This window comes from Bubalus bubalis, chromosome 1 (assembly GCF_019923935.1).
Source record: "Bubalus bubalis isolate 160015118507 breed Murrah chromosome 1, NDDB_SH_1, whole genome shotgun sequence".
Lineage (NCBI taxonomy): Eukaryota > Metazoa > Chordata > Mammalia > Artiodactyla > Bovidae > Bubalus > Bubalus bubalis.
In genome coordinates, this window is record NC_059157.1 from 180,927,951 (window position 1) to 180,942,202 (window position 14,252).

A 14,252-nucleotide genomic window follows, 5' to 3' on the forward strand; every position below is an offset into this window, starting at 1 on the left:
AGGCTGTATATTGTCACCCTGCTTATTTAACTTCTATGCAGAGTAGATCATGTGAAATGTCAGGGCTGGTCACAAGCTGGAATCAAGATTGCTGGGAGAAATATCAACAACCTCAGATATGCAGATAATACCACTCTAAAAGCAGAAAGTGAAGAGGAACTAAAGAGCCCCTTGATGAGGGTGAAAGAGGAGAGTGAAAAAGCTGACTTGTAAGTCAACATTAAAAAACTTAGATCATGGCATCCAGTCCCATCACTTCATGGCAAATAGATGGGGGAAAAGTGGAAGCAGTTACATATTTTATTTTCTTGGGCTCCAAAATCACTGTGTATGGTGACTGCAGCCATAAAATTAAAAGGCCTTGCTCCTTGGAAAGAAAGCTATGACAAACCTAGACAGCGTTATTAAAAAGCAGAGACATCACTTTGCTGACAAAGGTCTGCAGAATCAGAGCTATGGTTTTTGTAGTAGTCATGTATGGATGTGAGTTGGCTGAGAGCCTAAGAATTGATGTTTTCAAATTGTGGTGCTGGAGAAGACTCTTGAGAGTCCCTTAGACAGCAAGGAGATCAAACCAGTTGATATTAAAGGAAACCAACCCTGAATATTCATTGGAAGGAGTGATGCTGAAGCTGAAGCTCCAATATTTTGTCCACCTGCTGTGAAGAGCTGACTCGCTGGAAAAGAACCTGATTCCGGGAAAGACTGAAGACAAAAGGAGAAGGGGACGACAGAGGATGAGATGGTTAGATGGCATTACTGACTCAGTGGACATGAATTTGAACAAATTCTGTGAGATAATGGAGGACAGAGGAGCCTGTTGTGCTCCAGTCCATGGGGTCATCAGAGTCAGACAAGACCTAGTGACTGAACAACAGCAACAATGACTTGTTTTCAGCAATAAATGAACAAGAAATCATCATCTGTCCCTATACCCGACTCTTCTGCAATTTCATCAAGATGGTGAAGGCCACCATATCTCCAAGCCAAACAGATGCATCTCTGTGCTCATCCTGACCTGCCTATTGCATTTATCACAAGACATACTTTCCTCTCTTGGCTCCCATGAGCCACTCTCCCCTACTCTTCCTTCTACTTTTTGGCCAGCTTTTGACTTTTTCCTTTGTGAAATCTTTCTCTCTTCTCTGACCTCTAAATGCTGGAGTTTCTCAGGATTGGGTCTTTGAGTTTGTTCTTTATAGTCATAAGTGATCTGATTCATTTGCATGGATTGAAATGTATATGTGACGACTTCTGTATTTTTGTCTCTAGCCCAGAACGTTCCTTTCTATTCCAGGCTGTTGTACCGTTCTCCCCTTGACATCTTCTCCACTTAACAAACTTAACTTGACTAAAACGGAATTTCTTTTCCCTCAAATACCGCTCCCCCACTTCTCCATGCCAGTAAACAGTACCAACACCTACCCAAAGACCAGAGTCTTGACATCACATTTTCTCTCATCTGCCACATCTAATCCAACACCAAGGTTAGTCAGCTTTACACCCACTCCTGCCCCAGAGTACCTCAAATCCATCTGCATCTCACATTTCCACCCGCACCCTGGTGTACATCCCGTCACGCTGTCTGACCCCAAGACACCATCCTCCTAATCCATGTGTCCTCCTCTCCTTGAGTCCATGCTGCATCCTGCTTCCAGGGAGATTTTCTTCAACTCTTCACATCAGATCATGTTGCTGTGATTAAATAAAAACTCTTCTGCAGTGTTTCTTTTGGTTAGAATAAAACCCAAACTCCTGACAGCAGCCCTCAAGGCCCTGCAGGTGTGACGGTCTCCCCACTGCTTGCAGGTTAAAGCCTGCGGGCCATGCGGGCCTCCCTCCTGCCTTGAGGCCTTGGCGGGCGGTGACTCCTCAGCTTGGACTGCTCTCCTCTCTTTGTATGGGTGGCTCCATTCTCATGATCTCTTCTCCTAAGGCAGGATCTTCTTCCACTCTTCCTCTCTCTGCCTTGTTCTCTTTCTTTGAAACACTTATCCCAGCTATATGTGCTTAGTTCCTCAGTCATGTCCGACTCCTTGTGACCCCATTAACCACAGCCCACTAGGCTCCTCTGTCCATGGGAATTCTCCAGGAGAATACTGTAGTGGGTTGCCATGCCCTCCTCCAGGGGATCTTCCCAACCCAGGGATCGAACCCAAGTCTCCTGCATTGCAGGCAGATGCTTTACTGTCTGAGCCACCAGGGAGGCCCATGAATGCTGGAGTGGGTAGCCTATCCCTTCTCCAGGGGATCTTCCCAACCCAGGAATCGAACTGGGGTCTCCTGCATTGCAGCAGATTCTGTACCACCTGAGCTACCAGAGAAGCCCATCACAGCTTATAATTATTACCAGTTTTTGTTTCTTGATTTATTAGTTGCTATCTGTGTATTTTCTGCCAGAATGTAAACTCCTTGAGGCCAGGCACTGCTTTTCGGTTCTGCTGTTGTTCCATCCCCAGCACAGTGTGTGGTACAGGATGAGATGGATAAATGGGCCCAGAAATGGTGCTGCTTCTTCAGGGACAACCAGACAGGGGATCCCCTAAAGGCACAGCCAGTTTTGTACCTACTTCCAACCTGAGAATCACCTTCGGCCCCTCTCCTCACTCCCAAATCAAACATAACAGTTCCCTACGTTGACATGCTTCACTCCATTCCCATCCCTTATCCAGCTTGGTTTGAGTCCTAATCATCTCTTTTCTAGTTCAACCTGCTAGTTGTTGCCTGTAGATGGAAAATATGAAGCCCACAGAATGAGTTAAGGTTGCACCTGCAGGTGGAGTCAGGGGACATGTCATCAGATAGTGAAGAAGGTGTCACCTCCCGGACAGCTCATCCCAAGCATACTCACAGCCACTGGGCATCCAGGGAGAATCAGGGACACTGAAGGCTAATTTCGTTCTTTCTGGGGAAGTTGAGTTTGGGGGAACCCTCCTGAGTCCGTACTGCATGTGAGTTTTGACCTCATCATTACACTGCAGTCCATCTGAGAGAAGAAGTCTTAGTAGGAGAGGTCGGAGGAGTGTGGAGCAAGAGGCTGGTGTGGGTGCTGGTGTTCACAGTGCTGGGCAATCAGGAGCTTCTAGTCCCTAGAGGCTGCCCTCTGTCATGGGAGGACAGAATTCCCTTGTCTTCACCCTCCCCAGAGGCCTCCTTCATTCCACACCCCCCAACATCCTGCCTCAGTTACCTTGGACTTGCTTTGAACAAAGAGTTTAACCGCCACAGTATAGCAGATGTAATCCTGGGTATACATGTCAGAAGAGTTTCTTTGTCATGAGCTGGCTCTAATTTCTACAGATGCCCTAATAAAATCAGAGTTTTGAGCACCAAGCATGTCAAGATATGGTGACTCTGGGAGGCTCTGTTTGGGCAGCCAGCTGGTCTCCCTCCGGGACTTCTCTCTGCATCTCTCAACTTTCTACATTTGAAACAAATGCTTTCCAACTTCCCATTTCCCTTTCTACTGGCATGAACTTACTAAGAGCAAATTTGAATTTATTCAGGGGTGTGCTCTTAAATAAACCCTGACAACTTGACCCTGCTCTTCACTCTGGCTTTCTCTCTCCTCTCCCCCGCTGTGGGCTGAACTATTTTCCTGAACAGATGAGGGCCTTTCCAGGTTCCAGCCCTTGACTCACACTGCTACCTCTGCATGCCATGACCAAACCCGGCCTCCCAGCCTCCCAATGGGGAGACTGAGGCCCAGAGAGTTCAGGAACTTGCTTACAGGACTAGGCATCCAAGCTGAATTTAATCCTCATATGTCTGACTCATAGCTTGTTGCCCGTTTTTCTTTTTAAAAAATTTTTTATTATGGAAAATTTCAACTACATAAAATTACATGTAAAGGTAGAAAGAGACATATCTCCTCACTTCAACAATTAAAATCTCATGGCTAATGAAAAAAACCTCCATTTCCACTGACCTCTACTCCTTATCTCAGATTGTTATACACATGTCACTTTATCTGTAATTATTTCAGAAACTCTCTTTTGTACTTCAACTTAAAAATTAATAAAGCCATGCATACACTAGTTTAAAAATTAGACAGTACTAAAAAGAAATGCTTATAAAGGTTTGTAAAGAAAAAGCACTCCCAGGCCCACATTTTTGTAACCTCATGTCCTAGTCCCCAGCTGTTTGTCTGTTCAGAGCTTGCCCCATCTTTCTACAGATTTTTTGATTGCTTGAGTTCTCAGCCATAGGCATTATTTATTGACTTCCTGGCGGACATATGAAGGTTTACTGCTCTCACACTCCACCTCCCTTTCCCTTTATTTATTGGCTCTCTTGATAACTTTAAATAATAAAGCTGTATGTCTTGCTGTATCATTTATGGACAGTTTCTTTCTCACATTCACTTTTTCTCTTATAATTGCAGATGTTTTATATTCTAAGGTCAAAAGAGAAGATAGGAAACCAGTTTAATTACTAAATGACTCTAATGATACCTGTGTGAAATACAGATCCTTTTTGCTAAGAATTACGATGGAAGTGCCCCTGATTGTGAGAAGCTGTGGGCAGAGAGCCAAATTGTTGCTTTATTTCTCAACCGAGCATCCTCAGGCCTGCAGAAGAGTCAGCTGTTTGATCATTTTTCATGGTGCTAACTTCTCCAGGGCATGCCTGCACCACCCACACGCAACCATCTTGCCTCACCACCCACCATGTTTGAATTGTGATTCTAACACTGAGTAGCTTAGTTTTTTCTCTTGTCAAAGGGAGCAGCTTTATCTAGATAGTACCAGGCACACAATAATCCCTTAATAGATGTTTGTTGAATGAATAAGTGATACATGTTTAAAGAGCCAAACATGAAAAAGCAATGAGAAACCAGTTCACAAGCATCAGACTGGCAGACCTTTGGAAGTAGAGGATATGAAGGAGGGGGGCCTCATATTCTGTTTCTGGGAGGGTAAGTTTGTGTGGCCACTCTGGGGAGGCATTTGGCAATGTTGGCTAAAAGCTGATGATAGGTAGAGCCCATGCTGCTCCTAGGTACCAACCTGGAGCCCAGTAGGAAACCCTTTCTTTTTTGGGGGGTGTTCTGTGGCTGCTTGTGGGATCCTAGTTCCCTGACCAGGGATTGAACCGGGGCTCTCTGCGGGGACAGGGAAGAATCAAAACCACTGAGCCACCAGGGAATTCCCAGAGACCTTTTCTCTAGTGGGACAGGGAGGAAATACTTTAGGCTTTGTGGTCTTTGTTGCAAATCCACAACTCTGCCTGGGAGTGTGAAAGCAGCCAATTAGTATACAATTAGCACATGAACAGGTGTGACTGTGTTCCAGTAAGACTTTATTTACAAAACAGATGCTTGGCTGGATTTGGCCTGCCTGTAGTTTGCCCACGTCAGACCTAGAAAGAATCTGTCCAGTGCACATGAAGTTTATGTCCCTCTCGTTTGTGACAGTCAACCGAAGCAGCCTCTTCGGTTCGACAGTGAAGCGACCTCTGTCCATCGACAGAAAAATTCATAACCTATGAGTAAATACAATGAAATGCTACATGCATCAACAAGGACAAATCTCAGAATCAAAATGGAGAGTTAAGAAAGCAAGTTGCTTAAGGAAACAGTATATAACGGTTAATTTCTTGTGTCAGTTGGGCTAGGCCATTTCATGCAAAGATGGGCACAATAAAGGACAGAAACAGCAAGGACCTAAGAGAAGCAGAAGAGATTAAGAAGCGGTGGCGAGAATACACAGAAGACTTGTTCAAAGGTCTTAATGACCTGGATAACCATGGAGAAGGCAATGGCACCCCACTCCAGTAATCTTGCCTGGAAAATCCCATGGATGGAGGAGCCTGGTAGGCTTCAGTCCATGGGGTCGTGAAGAGTCGGACACGACTGAGCGACTTCACTTTCACTTTTCACTTTCATGCATTGGAGAAGGAAATGGCAACCTGCTCCAGTGTTCTTGCCTGGAGAATCCCAGGGACGGGGGAGCCTGGTGGGCTGTCGTCTCTGGGGTCACACAGAGTCGGACACGACTGAAGTGACTTAGCAGCAGCAGCAGCAGCAGTCACTTACCTAGAACTAGACATCCTGGAGTGTGAAGTTATGTGGGCCTTAGGAAGCTTTACTATGAACAAAGCTAGTGGAAGTGATGGAATTCCAGCTGAGCTATTTCAAATCCTAAAAGATGTTGTTAAAATGCTGCACTCAATATGTCAGCAAATTTGGAAAACTCAGCAGTGGTCACAGGACTGGAAAATGTCAGTTTTCATTCCAATTCCAAAGAAGGGCAATGGCAAAGAATGTTCAAACTACTGTACAATTGCGTTCATTTCACATGCTATCAAGGTAATGCTCAAAATCCTTCAAGCTAGGCTTCAGTAGTATGGGAACTGAGAAATTTCAAATGTACAAGCTGGGTTTAGAAAAGAGAACAAATTGCCAACATGCATTGGATCATAGAAAAAGCAAGGGAATTCCAGAAAAACATCTACTTCTGCTTCATTGACTATACTAAAGCCTTTGATTTTGTGGATCACAAACTGTGGAAAATTCATAAACAGATGGGAATATCAGACCACCTTACCTGCTTCCTGATAAACCTGTATGCAGGTCAAGAAGCAACAGTTCTAAGTGGACATGGAAAAATGGACTGGTTCAAAATTGGGAAAGGAGTACATGAAGGCTGTATATTATCACCTTGCTTATTTAATTTGTATGCAAAGTTGAGCTGTGAAATGCTGGGCTGGATGAAGCACAAGCTGGAATCAAGATTGATGGGAGAAATATCAACAACCTCATATATGCAGATGATACCACCCTAATGGCAGAAAGCTAAGAGGAACTAAAGAACCTCTTGATAAAGGTGAAAGAGGAGAGTGGAAAAGCTGGCTTAAAACTCAACCTTCAAAAAACTAAGATCTTGGCATCCAGGTTCATCAATTCATGGCAAATAGATGGGGGGAAAATGGAAACAGTGGCAGATTTTACTTTCTTAGGCTCGAAAATCACTGCAGATGGTGACTGCAGCCACGAAATGGCTGATTCATGTCAATGTATGGCAAAAACCACTATAATATTGTAAAGTAATTAGCCTCCAATTAAAATAAATAAGTTAATTAAAAAAAAATGCTTGCTCTTTGGAAGAAAAGCTATGAAAAACCTAGACTGCGTATTAAAAAACAGAGACATTGCTTTGCTGATAAAGGAGCATATAGTCAAAGCTGTGGTTTTTCCATTAGTCATGTATGGACATGAAATTTGGACCATAAAAAAGGCTGAGCACTAAAGAATTGATGCTTTCAAACCGTGGTGCTGGAGAAGACTCTTGAGAGAGTCCCTTGGATAGTGAGGAGATCAAACCAGTCATTCTTAAAGGAAATCAACCCTGAATACTCTTTGGAAGGACTGATGCGGAAGTTGAAGCTCCAATACTTGGGCCACCTGATGGGACTCATTGGAAAAGACCCTGATGGTAGGAAAGACTGAGGGCAGGAGGAGAAGGGAGTGACAGAGAATGAGATGGTTGGATGGCATCACCGAATCAATACACATGAGTTTTGTAAACTCTGGGAGATAGTGGAAGACAGGGAAGCCTGGTGTGCTGCAGTCCGTGGGGTCACAAAGAGTTGGACATAGCAACCCAACAACAGCAACAAACGGTGCCAAGATGGCTCAGACGGTAAAGAATATGCTTGCAATGCAGGAGACCCAGGTTCAATCTCTGGGTTGGGAAGATCCCCTGAAGATGGGAATGGCTTCTCAGCCCAGTATTCTTTTGTCTGGAAAATTCCATGGACAGAGAAACCTGGCAGGCTACAGTCCATGGGGTCGCAAAAAGTTGGACATGACTGAGTGACTAACATGGTGCCCAGATATTTGGTCCAACATTACTCTAGATGAGATTAACATTTTAATTGGTGACTTTGAGTAAAGTGAGAGGACCTCATTCAATTAGTTGAAGACCTGAATAGAACAAAGACTGAGGTCCCGAGAGGAAGAAAGGATTCTACCAGCAGATGGCCTCTGGACTTGAACTGGAACAAAAGCTCTTTCCTAGGTGTCTAACCTGGAGAAGGCAACGGCAACCCACTCCAGTACTCTTGCCTGGAAAATCCCATGGACAGAGGAGCCTGGTGGAATGCAGTCCATGGGGTCGCAAAGAGTCAGATAGGACTGGGCGACTTCACTTTCACTTTTCACTTTCATGCATTGGAGAAGGAAATGGCAACCCACTCCAGTGTTCTTGCCTGGAGAATCCCAGGGACGGGGAGCCTGGTGGGCTGCCGTCTCTGGGGTCACATAAAGTCGGACACGACTGAAGCGACTTAGCAGCAGCAGCAGCAGGTGTCTAACCTGTTGACATCTCAATTTTGGACTTCTAGCCTCATTATAGTGTGAGCCAATTCCTTAAAATGTTTCCCTGAAACATCCTGTTGATTCTGTTTCTCTGGAGAACCCTAATGCACAATGTAATACAATTGAATATAAAGTCTAAAATCATGCAAATAATCCTACAAATGATATATATATACACACACATAGTAAAATTGATAAAAGCTTGGTGGGAATGATAAATGCCAAATGTAGAGGAGTGGTGGCCTCTGGAGAGGAGAATGGAATCAGGACAAAGCACAAAGGGATTTCAGCTGTATCTGAAATCTTTGATTGTGCGTTTTTAAAAAAAGTCTGTAGCAAATAACATTAAGGTGGACGATTTCGGATGCTGGGTATCCGTTTTATATATTTGACATATTTTATAAATTAAGAAGAATGAGACAACACCACTCAACAACAAGGGAAAGAAAGTCAGTGCAGTGGCTGGCATGCCCATGCTCCTAAAGTGTAGAGCAAGAGTGGCTGGGACAACTGGGCAGAGGAGGCAGATCATGGGTGGGGGGAGATGACCAGGTAGAGGGCAGTGGGGATCTCTAGAGCTCCAGAAGAGGCCTCTGGGCAGCAAGGATGAAGATGAGGCAGACTTGGCATGGGAAAGTGGGGCAGAGCAGTGCAGTCTGTATGGGTGAGGCTGCGGTAGGTGGCTGCAGAGGCTTGGGTCAGCCACGTGGGTATGGTCACAGTCTCATGGGCTCTCCGAGGGGCACTTTGTGTTTACCTGGAGGAGGCTCTGCAGAAATATTATTAGTTATCCTCTACTTCCCTTTGACAAGAGTTGTTCCTGAGAGCTTGCCAACATCAGATGAATTTGTGTTGCTCTGAAATACACTGGGGACTTGTTGAGGCTTAAACTGAATTGCAAGTTCTTCCCTATTTCAGTGTGGCTGCTGGAGCAGACATTGTCGGCGCTCGGCCACATCCTCTTGGATTGTTTTTTCCACCATTTTCTGCGCCTGTGGGTTTCCTGTGCTTTCGCTTCCCATAGTCTGCACTTGGGACTCTTTTTAAAGCGGGGCCCTCAGGCCAGCACAGCCCACTGTTCAGTTCCCTGGGCTAGTCCTTTGGGAATGACTGACAAGCATGGGGTGTGGAAGCCCACCTCCCTCACTTGGGATTAGGACAACTTTGAGTGGAAATTCCCCTCCTGAGTTCACCTGAAGCTGAGATGATTTGCTTGCTTGTTTCTCCTTCACAGGTTTTCCAGGAACACCTCTATAATATGCCACCTGCTAAAGAGTCCTAGCCTTGGGCTCTGCCTCTAGGGCATCCATCTAAGACAAGCGTTCTTCTCATCCCAGAAACTCTCTGGGGTCAGGATACCTCAAGCTGTCTCGTGGGCTGTAGGGTACATAGGCTATAGAATCAAACCACCCAAATTCAAAGACTTTTCTCTATCACCTATTAGCTGTGTGACTTTTTGCAAAAGTTACTTAACTGCTCTGTGCTTCAGTTTACTCATCTTTATTTTATTTTTTAAGTTTTATTTTTTCATTGAAGTATAGTTGATTTATGAAGTGTTGTTTCAGCTGGACAGCACAGTCTTTCAGTTATATATATGTTTATATTCTTTAGTTATCATCTTTTATATATATATTCTCTTACACATATATTGTCTTTCAGATTCTTTTCCCTTATGGGTTATTACAAAATACTGAGTAGAATTCCTCGTGCTATATCATAGGTTCTAGTTTGTTATCTGTTTTATATATAGTAGTATGTATATGTTAATCACAAATTACTAATTTATCCCTCCCCTCCCTATCCCCTTTGGTAACCATAAGTTTGTTTTCTAAGTCTGTGAGTTGCCTTATCTTTATTATTATTATTTTTTAAATTGGAGATACAGTTCACATTTTTGTCAGTAATCTGCCATATTATCCTTGAAACCATTAATAACCCCTCAAACACAAAAGAAGCAGGGGGTAAGACCCGGATTTTTGTGCAGAAGTCACTCTCCACCAAAAGCAATTCATAGTCTACCATGTTTCATGACTGTGGTTTTCCCTGGAGCCTCTTTTCTGGGGGGAGTGGGGAGAGGGATCTGTTTCTCACAAATATTAGTTTAAAACAAATAACATGACGTACTGTATCATGGGAAAAAAACAACAAGGTCTAGTTCCTAGTGAACCTGCAACCAGGGTGACCTTCAGGAAAGGAACCCTACGATCTCCTAGAGGCGACAGTCAATAACCCTTCTGTCCCAGCCAGTTAATAGTCATAAGAGACAGCCAGGTGAATGAGAGAGGTAGTCATTAGCTGGAGGACCATGAGCTAGACTCTCTAGAACAGGAATGGCTGAGTGAGTCAGAACGGGAGGGACACATCTACAGAGTCTGGAGAAAAGTAATTAAGAATAGGAAAGGGTGGAAAGACACAGGTTTCCCACCCTGTAGGAGACCCACAGAAAGATGGGAGTCAAGGGCAGTCCTGTGCTTTTCTCTGAGACAGGTGTACACTGTACAGGTCCTGCAGTTTTCAAATAAAAATTGGAATGCTGCTGAACTAGTGCAGAGTGAAGTCGGAGTAAACTCTGTGTGAGGCGATGGGACAGGTGTTAGGGTTGAAAACGAAGCTGTCTAAGCTGCCGTCCTGACCTGAAAGTGGCCGTCAGACCTGCATATCACAGAGCACTGTGTCGGAGGCCCGAGTGGAAGGAGACACCACTCCTGGCTGGGAGGGCAGAAAAGGCATTCTCCAATCCTTTCTTCTGATTCCTAGCATGTCCTCTGCGTCACTGCTCAGCCCACCCCATTCCAGGCACTTGTTTGTCTTCCTTATCTTTCTTTTTTTTTTTTTAATTTTATTTTATTTTTAAACTTTACATAATTGTATTAGTTTTGCCAAATATCAAAATGAATCCGCCACAGGTATACATTCTTTGTAATGTGAAGCGGAAGCCTAAGAGAAGATCCTGCCTCACAGGTGTCCAATAACTGGGTGGAATTGATGTGCTGTGGAGGCCTCACCCTATTTTGGATCAAGTGGGTAAAAAAAAATTGGAGGAAGGCGAGCTGATAAGATGGTGGTGGTTAAGGGTAAGGTGTTTGAATCAGAAGGTGTGAGCAAGGGTATCTCAAACTTAGTATGTGGCTTAAAGCAGGTGACAGGGAGAATGTCAGTGCAGCCAAGGACCACAGGAAGGCAGCTGGGAGCGCTTTGCCAAATACGTTAGTCTATGTAATTAGAAAGCTAAAATCTTTCTCTACTATCTACTTAATTTTAGGGCTGATGAGGGAATCATGAATAACTAGAGGGCCTTAACTTTCTAAAAAGTAGGAAGATCAAGTAACCACTGCTGCTGCTGCTACTGCTAAGTCACTTCAGTCGTGTCCGACTCTGTGCAACCCCATAGACGGCAGCCCATCAGGCCCCACCGTCCCTGGGATTCTCCAGGCAAAAACACTGGAGTGGGTTGCCATTTCCTCCTCCTATGCATGAAAGTGAAAAGTGAAAGTGAAGTCGCCCAGTCGTGTCCGACTCTTAGCAACCCCATGCACTGCAGCCCTCCAGGCTCCTCCATCCATGGGATTTTCCAGGCAAGAGTACTGGAGTGGGGTGCCATTGCCTTCTCTGAGTCAAGTAAACACAGCACCCCTCAAAAAAGATGAGGCTGAATATCAAAGTATAGAGAAAGCTTTTGAATATCTTCTTTTCTCCCCCTAGCAACTTTATATGCTATATTTTCTCTCTCTTTTTAATTAATTAATTTATTTTTAATTTTTTTAAACTAAGTATAGTTGGTTAAAAATATTATATTAGTTTCAAGTGTACAATAAAGTGATTCAGTTTTTTTGGATATCTTCTTTAAGTTTGTTTTTGGCATTTTGGTCTAAAAGCAATCAAGTAATAGAGAGATGCCATCCCGAAAAGGAACGTCTGTAGGAACCAGAGCAGTTGGGTCCACGTATTCGTGATGACTTTAGACTTGTGCAATACAATGGCATACAAGGACACTCCCACTAGAATCATCCAGGCAAGCCAACACCAACCATGCACGAGGGTGTGATGATGGTTCAGCGAGTACTGAGTGAAGGGCCCAGGGGTCCCAGGCTCTGATAAGGAGTACTCTCAGGCCAGAAGACCATCCACATATAATAGCCAAAAGAAAGGATGATGACAGTAACCCAGAACAGACTGCTCCTCTGGAAGCAGGCCTCATCTCCTCTCGCCTTCCCCATCGCTGCAGCGCACATCATGGGATGCCTGGCAGGCCACTGGCAGTGTGGGCGGAGATAAAGCCGGGAGTTGCCTTATCTTTAAAAGGGGGATTATAAAAGTGTGGGCTACACAGAGTTGTTGTCAGGTCAAATGGCTTAAGAGATGCAAGAACCTCAGAACAAATTCTGGCATGTGGTAAGTGAAGCGAAGTGAAGTCGCTCAGTTGTGTCCGACTCTTTGCCACCCCATGGACTGTAGCCTACCGGGCTCCTCTGTCCATGGGATTTTCCAGGCAAGAATACTGGAGTGGGTTGCCATTTCCTTCTCCAGGGGAACTTCCTGACCCAGGCATTGAACTCGGGTCTCCCACATTGTAGGCAGACGCTTTACTGTCTGAGCCACAAGGGAAGCCATATGGTAAGTGCTCAATAAACATTAGCTTTGTTACCCTCCACTAGAACTTAAGGGCAATCAGGAATTAATATGCTTTACCCCTGAACCTGGGTCTGAACACCCAGGCTAATTTAATGAGGGAGACAAACCCTTCTCTGTTACATGGACATAAAACCTCAATTTATTACAATGGTGTAGGATGGGCAGGTCAGTAGATTGGCAGGGTGGATATGGCTAATAGTCTATTGAAAGAACTATTGAAGAATCCTCACCCTTCCTTTGCCTGAGATCCCACCTCACCTTCTAACCCCGGGGCTGGTTGAGGAGCAGGAAGGTGGGTTTGGACTCCGTGTCCAGGAATGGGATTTGATAGAGAGACAATTAGTGAAGGGCTCCAGCAAAAAAAAGAGAGGACAGAACTCAAAGTATTAGATTTGGAATAGGAAATCAAGGTTCCAATCCTGGCTCTGGCCTTTACCAGGCACGTATTTCTCACCTCTGAGCCTCAGTTTCCCCATCGGGGGCATAGTAGCTAGTACCTCAGTCGTGTCTGACTCTTTGTGACCCCATGGACTGTAGCCTATCAGGCTCCTCCATCCATGGGATTTTCCAGGCAGGAGTGCTGGAGTGGATTGCCATTTCCTTCTCCAGGGGATCTTCCTGACCTAGGAACTGAACCCAGGTATCCCGCATTGGAGGAAGACACTTTACCATCTGAGCCACCAGGGAAGCCCCTTGGTGGCTCAGACGGTAACAGGAGGTAATTACACCGGATCTGACTCCACAGAGAGGCTGTGAGGATCTATGGAGACAGCAGAGAACTGCTGTGCTCTGATTCCTACAGATGGCGCCAAAGCAAGTGTTAGGAGAGCAGGGCCACTGCACAGCCCAGATTATCTTTGGAAATCCCTTAGGAGGGCTCTATTTGGGGCAACTGACAACCAACACATCCAGGACAGCCGGGGTTTTCCTCCAGATGAGATAGCTGATTTAGAAGAAGAGCTGTGCTATCTGGAAAGTTCCTCTCTTGAAACACCGCATCCTGCTCAGCAAGGTAGAACCCTCTCAGCAGGAGGGGCGGTGGGAACTAAGCCTGTGGAAGAGGAAGCAAATTCATGTCGTGCTCAGTACAGGGCACATCCTCAGGGAGGAGAAGAAGGCCAGCACCAGTTAAAAGGGGTTTGTCTCTCCCTGCGCTGATTAAGGTGCAGGACAAGCGGGGCCTTAGGGCAGGAAGTGGAGCGCTGAGCTCTGCTGCCTCCCACACTGGAGGCCGAGGCCCTGCAGATTGCTTTGCCAATGGCTTGCAGGAAACCTCAACTCAGACATTTCATGATGCAGT

The 14,252-nt window shown here is 45.1% G+C and overlaps 1 protein-coding gene and 1 pseudogene across 2 annotated transcripts in view; both read right to left on the bottom strand.

Annotated features, from left to right (window-relative positions):
• Positions 1–14,252, bottom strand: part of BFSP2 (beaded filament structural protein 2) — a 77,990-nt gene that overhangs the window by 37,961 nt on the left and 25,777 nt on the right. The gene's annotated exons all lie outside the window — the stretch shown is intronic.
• Positions 12,146–12,537, bottom strand: LOC102401828 (annotated as a pseudogene).